Raw genomic sequence first — 9,864 nt, forward strand, 5'->3', positions numbered from 1 at the left:
TAGAGTCCAACTAAAAGACATCATCACCATCTTGGAAAGCAGTAATGTCTCGAAAGAACTCACAGAACTTATCAAGGATTTAAACACAAACACAACAACCAAAATAAGAACAAATTTTACCTTAACGCAGCATCTTCGAACTACAACTGGTATTCGCCAAGGCGACAGTCTCAGCCCTCTGTTATTCAACACAATCATGGATTGATGAAAATGCCTGACAGGCAGAAAAACTTAACATGCAAATTTCCACAAATAAGACCAAATGCATGACCATTACAAAGGAGCCTCTACGGTGCAAATTGGTAATAAAAAACAAAACTATTGATCAGATAATGTCATTCGAATACCTCGGATGCAAAATTACAAGCTCAGGATTCCTGGAAGAAGAAGTAAGGAAACAAGCCAATAAAGCTGCCGCAATATCAGGACATCTTAAATATCCCATATGGAAAAACAAACATTTGAGTACAGAATGTAAGTCAAGAATATACAAAACCTGCATACGACCAGTGATGACATATGGTGCGGAAACCAGAGCTGAAACATCAGTAACAAAGAGAATCCTACGAACTACTGAAACGAAGACCTTAAGAATGATAACCGGATACACATTGAGGGACAGACAGAGAAATGTAGACATAAGAGAAAAGTGCCAAACAAACGACGTTGTCAGATGGATAAGGCAGAGATGAAGAGAATGGAACCAGCATGTCAATAGAATGGGCCCCGACAGAATGGCCATAATAATTCGCAACAACGTACCCCATGGCAGAAGACCTACTGGACGACCACCTAAACGTTGGCAAGACAGTTGGCAGTCAACCTCGCAAGAGTTGCTTAGACGAGGAGGAAACCGGAACTAAACAGGCGATACGCCTTCTAAAAGAAGAAGAAGAAGAAGGCTGCTGGTTAAAATCAAGAAAAATATACGCTTTAGAGCTAAATCTTAGATAACTTAAAAACGATTTATTTTTGGTACAGGAACATGTATAGTCAAAAAGTAACAAATTTTAAAAACGAAAGTAATAAAAGCCTTTTCACGAGTGAAATAAAAAAAGTGGATTTCAATTTTAAAAAAAAATGATTTATGATAATTTTTTATCGCACAATTCCATGACAGCTGCGGCCATTATTATATGACATTCGGACAATTTAGTTTTTGACACAGATAGCCACATGTCTTCTTTTTATGATACAGTGGCTGTGGAAATCACTAAATTTGACGTTTAGGTTATATACATATTTTTGATAGCCAGTTTTTTCCTAGAAAAATTATAAATATTTTTTTTTCTCAAAAACGGTTAACGTTAGGTATAGGGTGTTTAATATTAAAATTCATAAAATTTTACAGAGAATTTAAGTATGTAATAAAAAATGGGGTCGCCCATTTATAATAACAAAGTTGCTGTCAACTTCCGGTACTTCCGAAAGTGCCGTCATATTGAAAATATTTTTAATCGATATATCTCATTGTGAAACAATGATACTGTACCGACTTGTAACGTAGGCTCAGCCTGGTACACCCTGTATAAATACTTGAATTTTGTCAACCATTATACATACGTCATTTTAGAAAATGTGCTTTAGAAGTATATCATGATCTAAACAGACCGGGGGCCACATTTAGCTTTGCCGCCCAGGGCCACAATGCTTCGAACATATAGCTCTAGAGGACAAAAATGCAAAACTTCTCTTTTATTGTAGGCAATTTATTCAAACTAGGTTTATTTGACACAAATGATGAGTACTCTCATTGTACTAAATGATGATGTTCTTAGTCCCACGTTTATGAAAAAATAATTTATAAATAAAAAAATGTTGGAGCTGTGTTCCATCTAATGAAATTATAATTTATAGTATGAAAACGGTGTAAGTACTCGTATTAAATAAATCCCTGTGATTTAATTATAAGTATCCCTTGGGTTATAATTATAAGTAATTGGGATAATTATAAGTATCCCAAAATATATAAACTATATAAAGTTGGGATAATTATAAGTATCCCTTAATTATAAGTATATACTTGGGAGTATCCCATAAATCCCAGTGATTTAATTGTAAGTATTAATTAAATCCCTGTGAAAAAGAATTGAAATAACATTAGAACATGATTCCTACAATATAAGCCTAATATAAGATAAAAATGTTTTTCTTTAATGAAAAAGAAACATTAATGATATACTTAATTAAAAAAAAACTTAAGATACTATAAATTTACTTTAGGACAACAAAATGCATAGATCGTAACTACTCTGATTCAGAAGAATCACTGCTGACAGAATCTTCCAAATTTATAGTATCCAAATCACAGGTAGATGAAATATCCTCACATATAAGATATTTCTGTACATCATTTTCTAATATGTTACTTTTTTCGTTGTTACTGTTCTTTTGTTGGTATGAGGGGTCTGGATGTTAATAGTTATCTCTTTAATAGACCATATCCATATATTATTTTTTCCTTTTCTTGGGTATGAGGTTTTATAATAAATTGAAAGATGGAAACTTTTTTTATGCGACGTTTCGCTCCAACATAGTGGGCTTTTTCAGGCACAAGTGGTGTCTCATTTGACTGGAAGGTTCATCAATATCTAATAAAGAACACATTTTTTGAAATACAAATAATTTTGAGTTCTTGTGCTTATGATCAAGCCAAGTATTAACCAGATCGGCATTGCTGATCAATTTTACTCTATCTGAAAAGTATTATAAAATAAAGTTCGTCGCAAGCAGACGCAGGTGAACTATACAAAATTTAAAAGTGTATGAATATGACAACAAAAATATTCAATAAATACGATATGTTTTGATATGTTCTTTTAAATGCCTTTTTGAAGTTTGAAAACGTAAATTTTTTATACCCATTTCAGAATCATCTTAAAAAATAAATAAAAACTAAACAATCACGAACCTGTTTAGAAATAAATTTAAGTACATACCTTGTTTAACAATATCCATAGTGGCTTTCAATTAAGTACGTACCGTTTAACTCCATATACAGAACTACTATGAATGTTATGATTTTCACTGAATTAAGATAATGATCGCAAAATTTATTTTTAGTGAAAATATTTGCTAACAAAAAACGCTGTTTATAGAAAATAATATATAGGATGGTTGAACATCGCTATAAGTATAAAATTACATATTCAGATATTAGTAAATTTTAACTATTTTTTTTCGATTTTTGTCCATGGGACGAAGCACTGTGCGGGCCCCCGACAGGCTTAGTCCGCCTCTGTAACAATACCTAAAAATATCAGGAGATGTGTCAAATAGTACACTGCGGTGTTTTGGAACGGATCGAATGGTAACCAAATCGACACTGGAAACTTTCTGTGCATTGATAGGAGTGATTTCAATGACCAAGCGCTTAGGGTAGCACAGCAAGAAATAACAAACCATAAATAGATTTTCTTGCATATTATCGATGCCTTAACCACCATCTGTCTTTGACTTGGATGATATTCATTAAAAATTTGACTGTTTAACCATTCCATTGTTATTTTGATTGATTGAGGATGCCGTCGTATATGAAAATATTTCAGTATATTAATGCCCATTTCTGATACGGTCATTACTGAATCGGCTATCTCAACCAAGGTAACTTCGTGGTTTACTATCAAATAAACTATGCCTAAAAATATAAAATGCAGTGGAAACATAAAAAATAAGAACTGAGCAAACTTATACAGTGTGGCCCATCGAAAACGTTCCGCAAGGCATAACGACCAGGGTAATTTTTTTTCAGAAAATTCAAAAACATGTCAATTCTGTTTGTGTTTTTTAATAAAAAATTGTAATAGTAAATCCACCAAGAGAAATCGCTGGAAATTATTTTCAAGTTCAAAAAATGCCCGCTAGGGGGCGTTTCTCTAATAACGAATCAGAAAACAGGGTTTTTCTCAAAAATATGCAGGTGAACAGGTATTTTAAATATTACTATTGTAATCATCGAGAAATTTGTAATTTTTTTGATATAGAGTATTTTGCTCTATCTTATAAAATAAAGTGGTGGGGGAAGGTTAAATTTGCTTTTATTAAAATAAGGATAACTCTGGTTTAGGTTATGCGATTTAAACAAACTAGGGCTCGTTTAAAAGAGCTTTTCTTTCTTAATGATCTCCAGTATAAATTTTGTTTCTACAATTTTTTTCGTGGTAGCTAGAGGGCGCTGTTTGACATCATAACAGATATTGCGCTTTTGCGTAAAATTTTTAAATAGGAGGCTAGATTTCCCTATGCACAGTTAAATAGAGCATAAAATTTCCAAAATATCAGCGCAAACCGCAACTTTCTATCTTCTTTCTAACCGGAGATATTAAGAGAACAAATCATGTTAGGCTGCCGCTTAGGATTATATGGTCTAAAAAGTATAGTAGTAGGCTAGGAAACAAAAAGAGGTAAATTGGTTACGTCAAAATACCAAACCGTTTAAGTTCAGTTTTCATGCATCCGAATTTCGGGCGTTTTCTTAAAAACAATGACGTCATAATTATTTAAACGTGTTTATGTAACATTATCATCCATCCATATAATTTTTATTTCCATCCATATCATTTTTATTTATTCCTATTTAATTTTTTTATGCAAAAGCGCAATATCTGTTATGATGTCAAACAGCGCCCTCTAGCTACCACGAAAAAAACTGTGGAAACAAAAATTTATACTGGAGATCATTAAGGAAGAAAAGCTCTTTTAAACCAGCCCTAGTTTGTTTAAATCGCATAACCTAAACCAGAGTTATCCATATTTTAATAAATGCCAGTTTAACCTTCCCCCACCAGTTTATTTTATGAGATAGAGCAAAATACTTTATATCAAAAAAATTACAATTTTCTCGATGATTACAATAGTAATATTTAAAATATCTGTTCACCTGCATATTTTTGAGAAAAACCCTGTTTTCTGATTGGCTATCAGAGAAACGCCCCCTAGCGGGCATTTTTCGAATTTGAAATTAATTTCCAGCGATTTCTCTTAGTCGATTTACTTAACAGAATATTTTTTCCAAAGTTATACGATAAGTAGTTTCTGAGATACAGGCGGCGTCCATTCTTAGTTGGCCACCCGGTACCTACTTGAACTCAACACTTAGTGAGTTCACTCATTTTAAAGTGAATATATTATCAAAATCGATCAAAATCCTACTCAAGGTGAACCATAATGAGTAAAAAAGGAGTCTTTCGTCTAATCTCGATTGAGTGAAAACACTCAGTGCTTTTCACTCTGAGAATTGAAGAATTACTCAGTTCTGTAGAGTGGAAGTTTCACTCAATCGGGTGTGGACAGAAATTGAGAAAGTATTGAGTGAAATCTGAGTGAAATTTCACTTATTTTTTTTACAGTGCAGTGTGGACGATTTTTTATGGTTGCAAATGCCAATTTATGATTAATGCCATAATGTCGAATGTGATTAATCGTAAAAATTAGTGCTATAAAAATAATGTAAGTTTTTAATTACCTAGTATTGGTACTGGCAGAGTAAAAATTACAAACATAATAGAAGCATAAATAATGAAGGCCCATCTTGACCATCCATCAATTGGATACAATCCATAGAGTTGCAATGGTTTAAAATGCATTAAAAAAGAATTATATATCAGTGATTCGCTATTCAACACCCAATTTGACATATTTAACAATTATTACAAGCAATCAAGATATTTTTATATAATAAGAAAAACTAAGAGGCCTTCAAATTATATATGCATTTTTGCAGTCTAGTTGTCATGGATAAAGAATACAAACTCTTATATCGATATGCAATTACTGTATAAAAAAAATGTAAGGTTTTTCGTTTGTAAGTATGTGTTTCGTTTGTATCTTCTTAATTGTTAGGTGTAAATATACAATCCCGAACACTTTTAGATTATGTTTTATTAATACTTTAACAGCGTACCTAGATATTAAAAAGGAATACAATACATGCAAACGGTAACTATAAATAATACTAAATTTATTTTTAATATTTGTGATAATATTGCAATTAATTATTAGTGAGTTTTAACCTTCATTTATATAAAACTATATTTCAATAATATTGTTTATATTTTATTCGTAATTACAACCAATATATACTTATGGAGCCGCGCTCACATGCAATCAATACTCGGCCGATCGGCTTCATTAGTATGTATTGTTTTCACTTTTCCAACTAAATAGTCGGCCGACTAAAAATTTCAGTTCAACGCGTAGACTTATTGTTTCGAATTTCTCTGCACAATATCTAAACTATTTAAAACTGTAAGTCAGGGAATTCGAAATGTCTTGTTTTTCAAATTAATATTTTTATTTAGAAAATATACGTTAATTGTTTTGAGTAGCTTAATTCGCAATCATCAGGATATTTTCTCAGGTAAATATATATCTATAACTGAACTGTCCTGTATATACTGGGTGGCGCACCTCATACGCCTCGGTTGATTATACGAAAACGGAAGGATGCAGAAACATAATTTTTTATGGGCATATGTAGAGAGGCAATATGCATAATTTAAAATTATTTTCAAATGTACAGTGTGTGTCAGAACTAAGATCCATACCAAAGTTATGTTTTTTTCTTATGGAACACCCTGTATATTATTTAAATTTTGGATTCTTAGGCATAAAACAAGGCATTTATTATAAGTGTTTAATATGTTTAAATGCTTTGGTTTTTGAGATATTTAAAGATATTTAAATATGATATAAAGATATTTAAATATAAAAAAAAGTAAAACGCTGTAAAGACTCTCAAAATGTTGATCTAATAACAATTTGACATTTATACTATTACGTCAAAAGCAACTTTTTTCCAAAGCCTACCATGACTTCACTGACTCATCGTTTCTTGTTCACTGTTATTAATATCTTAATTATTAGATATTAATACCTCTGGTATTATGGCACTCTGGTATATCGTCGATTTTTAAATAAACTAACTGTTTCTATCTTATTTTTTTGTTAGAATGGGCATAATTAAGAGGGCTACTGATACCGTGTTGTAAAAATAAGGTAATTAAGGGCTTATTTTTTGGTATTTATTATAATTTTGCTAATATCTTTGGTTTGAAAGAAGATATCAAGATGCGGTTTTCGCTAACTTTTTAAGCTTTTACTACTCTTTACTATCAGATAAAATTACATATACTATTGCATTTAATTTTTTTGAAAAAACGCGCAATGTTTGTTAAATTGTAAGACAACGCCCCCTAGCGTCTACGTTCAAAAGCTTATTATTATTGTTTATATGATACAATATAGAGCAAGAAACGCTCTTTTAAACGAGCCCTCGCTTGTTAGATTCCAATCATCCGGTCCAGAGTTATTAATATTTAAATAAAAACAGATCTAACCTTCCCCCACCACTTTATTTTGGTAGATAGGGGAAAATGGGTTTAACAAAAAATATTCAAAATTTACTGAAGATTATGAAGCTATTACTTATAGTACACCTTATCTAGGCAAAATTGTGTAAAAACTCCATTTTCTTATTTTTTGTTGCAGTTGCGCCCCCTAGCGGTCGCTCTACAAACTTGAAAATAATTTCCAGCAATCGTAAAGATTTTTTTCCGCAGCCCCTACGGCTAATACTTTCCGAGATACAGCCGAAAGCTATTCTTAGTGGGACACCCGGTACATTCCCAAGACTTTCTTTTTACGTTAAAATTTAATTGAAAAAATGCTGTACTCGCAAAAAAACTAAAGCCTTTTCAACATACTTCCGACAATTTCGTCCTTACGATAGCTGAAATTGTGCTAGAGTGGGTTGGTACGACTGTCGCTTGGTCGCGTGACGTTTAATTTGAATGCAAATGTAGCCCTCTCTCGAAAGGAAACCGGTCGACTAATGAAATACTTCATTAACAAAAATTTCATTTCGAATGCTAATGGATTCGCCGAGTTTTCATCTAGCGCAACTACTGTCCTAGTCAAACTAGCAATATTCCAAATGTTTTCCATCAATTTTATCCTTTATTATTTTTAGTTGTCTCAAGATGTTGAAGTAAGTCATATTTTTACTTTTTTTAAGAATATAGACAATAAACCGTTGTAATAAAATAAAAGTAAAATATTTTAAATTAAAGTTTCCTTTTTGCTACTATACTAAGGCTAATCTGGATGGGGCCTACTTTGTTAATGTAGAATCCGAACCGCGGTCCTCGGCCATATTGCCAATGGCCTACCGACGACGTAGGAAAAAAACTAATAAACTAATAAATCGACTCTTATGAGATATCCGATCTCAACCGGCCTCAAATCGACGTGAATGAAAAGTCCGTGTCAATAGGTTTTACACCCTTGTCATGAGATAACAGTACGGCAGATATTCCAGACCGTCACCCAATAGGTATCTAAAAGTTCTTATCTGGTGTAAGCAGGGTGTAAGAGGTATTGAAGCGATACATATAGCCTAGCTTACCCAAAAGTCAACCTCACCTTCACGTGGTGCACCCTGTTTTCACAAACGAGGCTCTGACGTCCGAGTATAGGCGGTATAACGCTATACAACCCTCAGACCTGCCATCGTTCTGGGGAAGAGGAGAAGTAGACTACTCCTACCCGGCCGAGAACGTAGCACAAGGGAACTATCGCCTCAGTCCTCACTGTGCCATAGTCATCCCGTGCTACAGTTGCAGCCAAACTGTGCGGCAGCGTAACCGTCACAGTTTAACTCTTTTACGCAGCTAACACTCATCAAAGATGGAACATTCGAGTGGGACAAAATCACCGTCCGGAGGTAAAATACCCCCTTGATCGGATCTCCGAGAGAGGGTGCCTACTCGAGCGTATCATCGGAGAATTAAGTAGCGTCAATGTTTCACGTTTGCAGCATGGAACGTCCGCACTCTCCTGAACAGGACAAACTCTAATCGATCAGAAAGAAGAACTGCTCTGGTCTCACAGGAACTCCACCGGCTAAGTATAGATGTTGCCGCTCTTAGCGAAACCCGCTTTGCAGATAAAGGTAGTCTTACTGAGGCGCATTACACCTTCTTTTGGAAGGGTCATCCTGCCACACACAGTAGAATTCATGGCGTAGGCATTGCTGTCAAAAACGAAATCGCCACCGGTTTAACAGAAGTGCCCATTGGAGTCTCCGAACGTCTCATGACCCTAAGGTACTCAATATCAGATAAAACTTATGTCAATATTATTACTGCCTACGCTCCCACCCTAGCCGCTAAGGTTAAGTTAAATTTTACCAAGATCTACAAAATGCTCTCCAACGAATGCCAAAGCAGGAGCGAATCATCTTGCTAGGTGACTTTAACGCACGTGTCGCCAGACGTATTGGGAAAACATGGAATGGGAAACGTAAATAGCAATGGTGGACGCTTGCTAACAACATGCACAGAGTACAACCTTTGCATCACCAATACATGGTTCAAGCTGAAAGACAAGTTTAAAGGTACCTGGAAACATCCCGGATCAGGCCACTGGCATCAATTGGACCACGTCATCGTTCGAAGGAAGCATCTGAAAGATGTCAGACTTACAAAAGCCAGAATAGATGCCAAATGTGGTACTGACCACCGACTTGTAGTTTCGAAAACGAAACTTCAATTAAAACCAAAACATCCACACTGCAAAAAGCAAAATAACATGACCAGATTAAACGTACGGAGTCTAACGAACAACGACACCGCTAACGCCCTCCAGGAAGCCATCAGAGAAGCACTTCCCCCGATAACCTCAATCTCCGAAGCTGAACAAGACTGGACAGAACTGAGGGATGCGATTTATAATACCAGCGAAGAAATCTAAAAGTTATTTGCAAAAATCTCCCTTCAAATTCCTAAAATATTATAATACGGCCCAGAGAAAACTACAATTAAAATACCAGCAAAAATATGACTTTGTCATTGTCAAATTCGATGT

Source organism: Sitophilus oryzae, unplaced genomic scaffold (assembly GCF_002938485.1).
Source record: "Sitophilus oryzae breed Bouriz unplaced genomic scaffold, Soryzae_2.0 scaffold_1512_pilon_pilon, whole genome shotgun sequence".
Taxonomy (NCBI): domain Eukaryota; kingdom Metazoa; phylum Arthropoda; class Insecta; order Coleoptera; family Curculionidae; genus Sitophilus; species Sitophilus oryzae.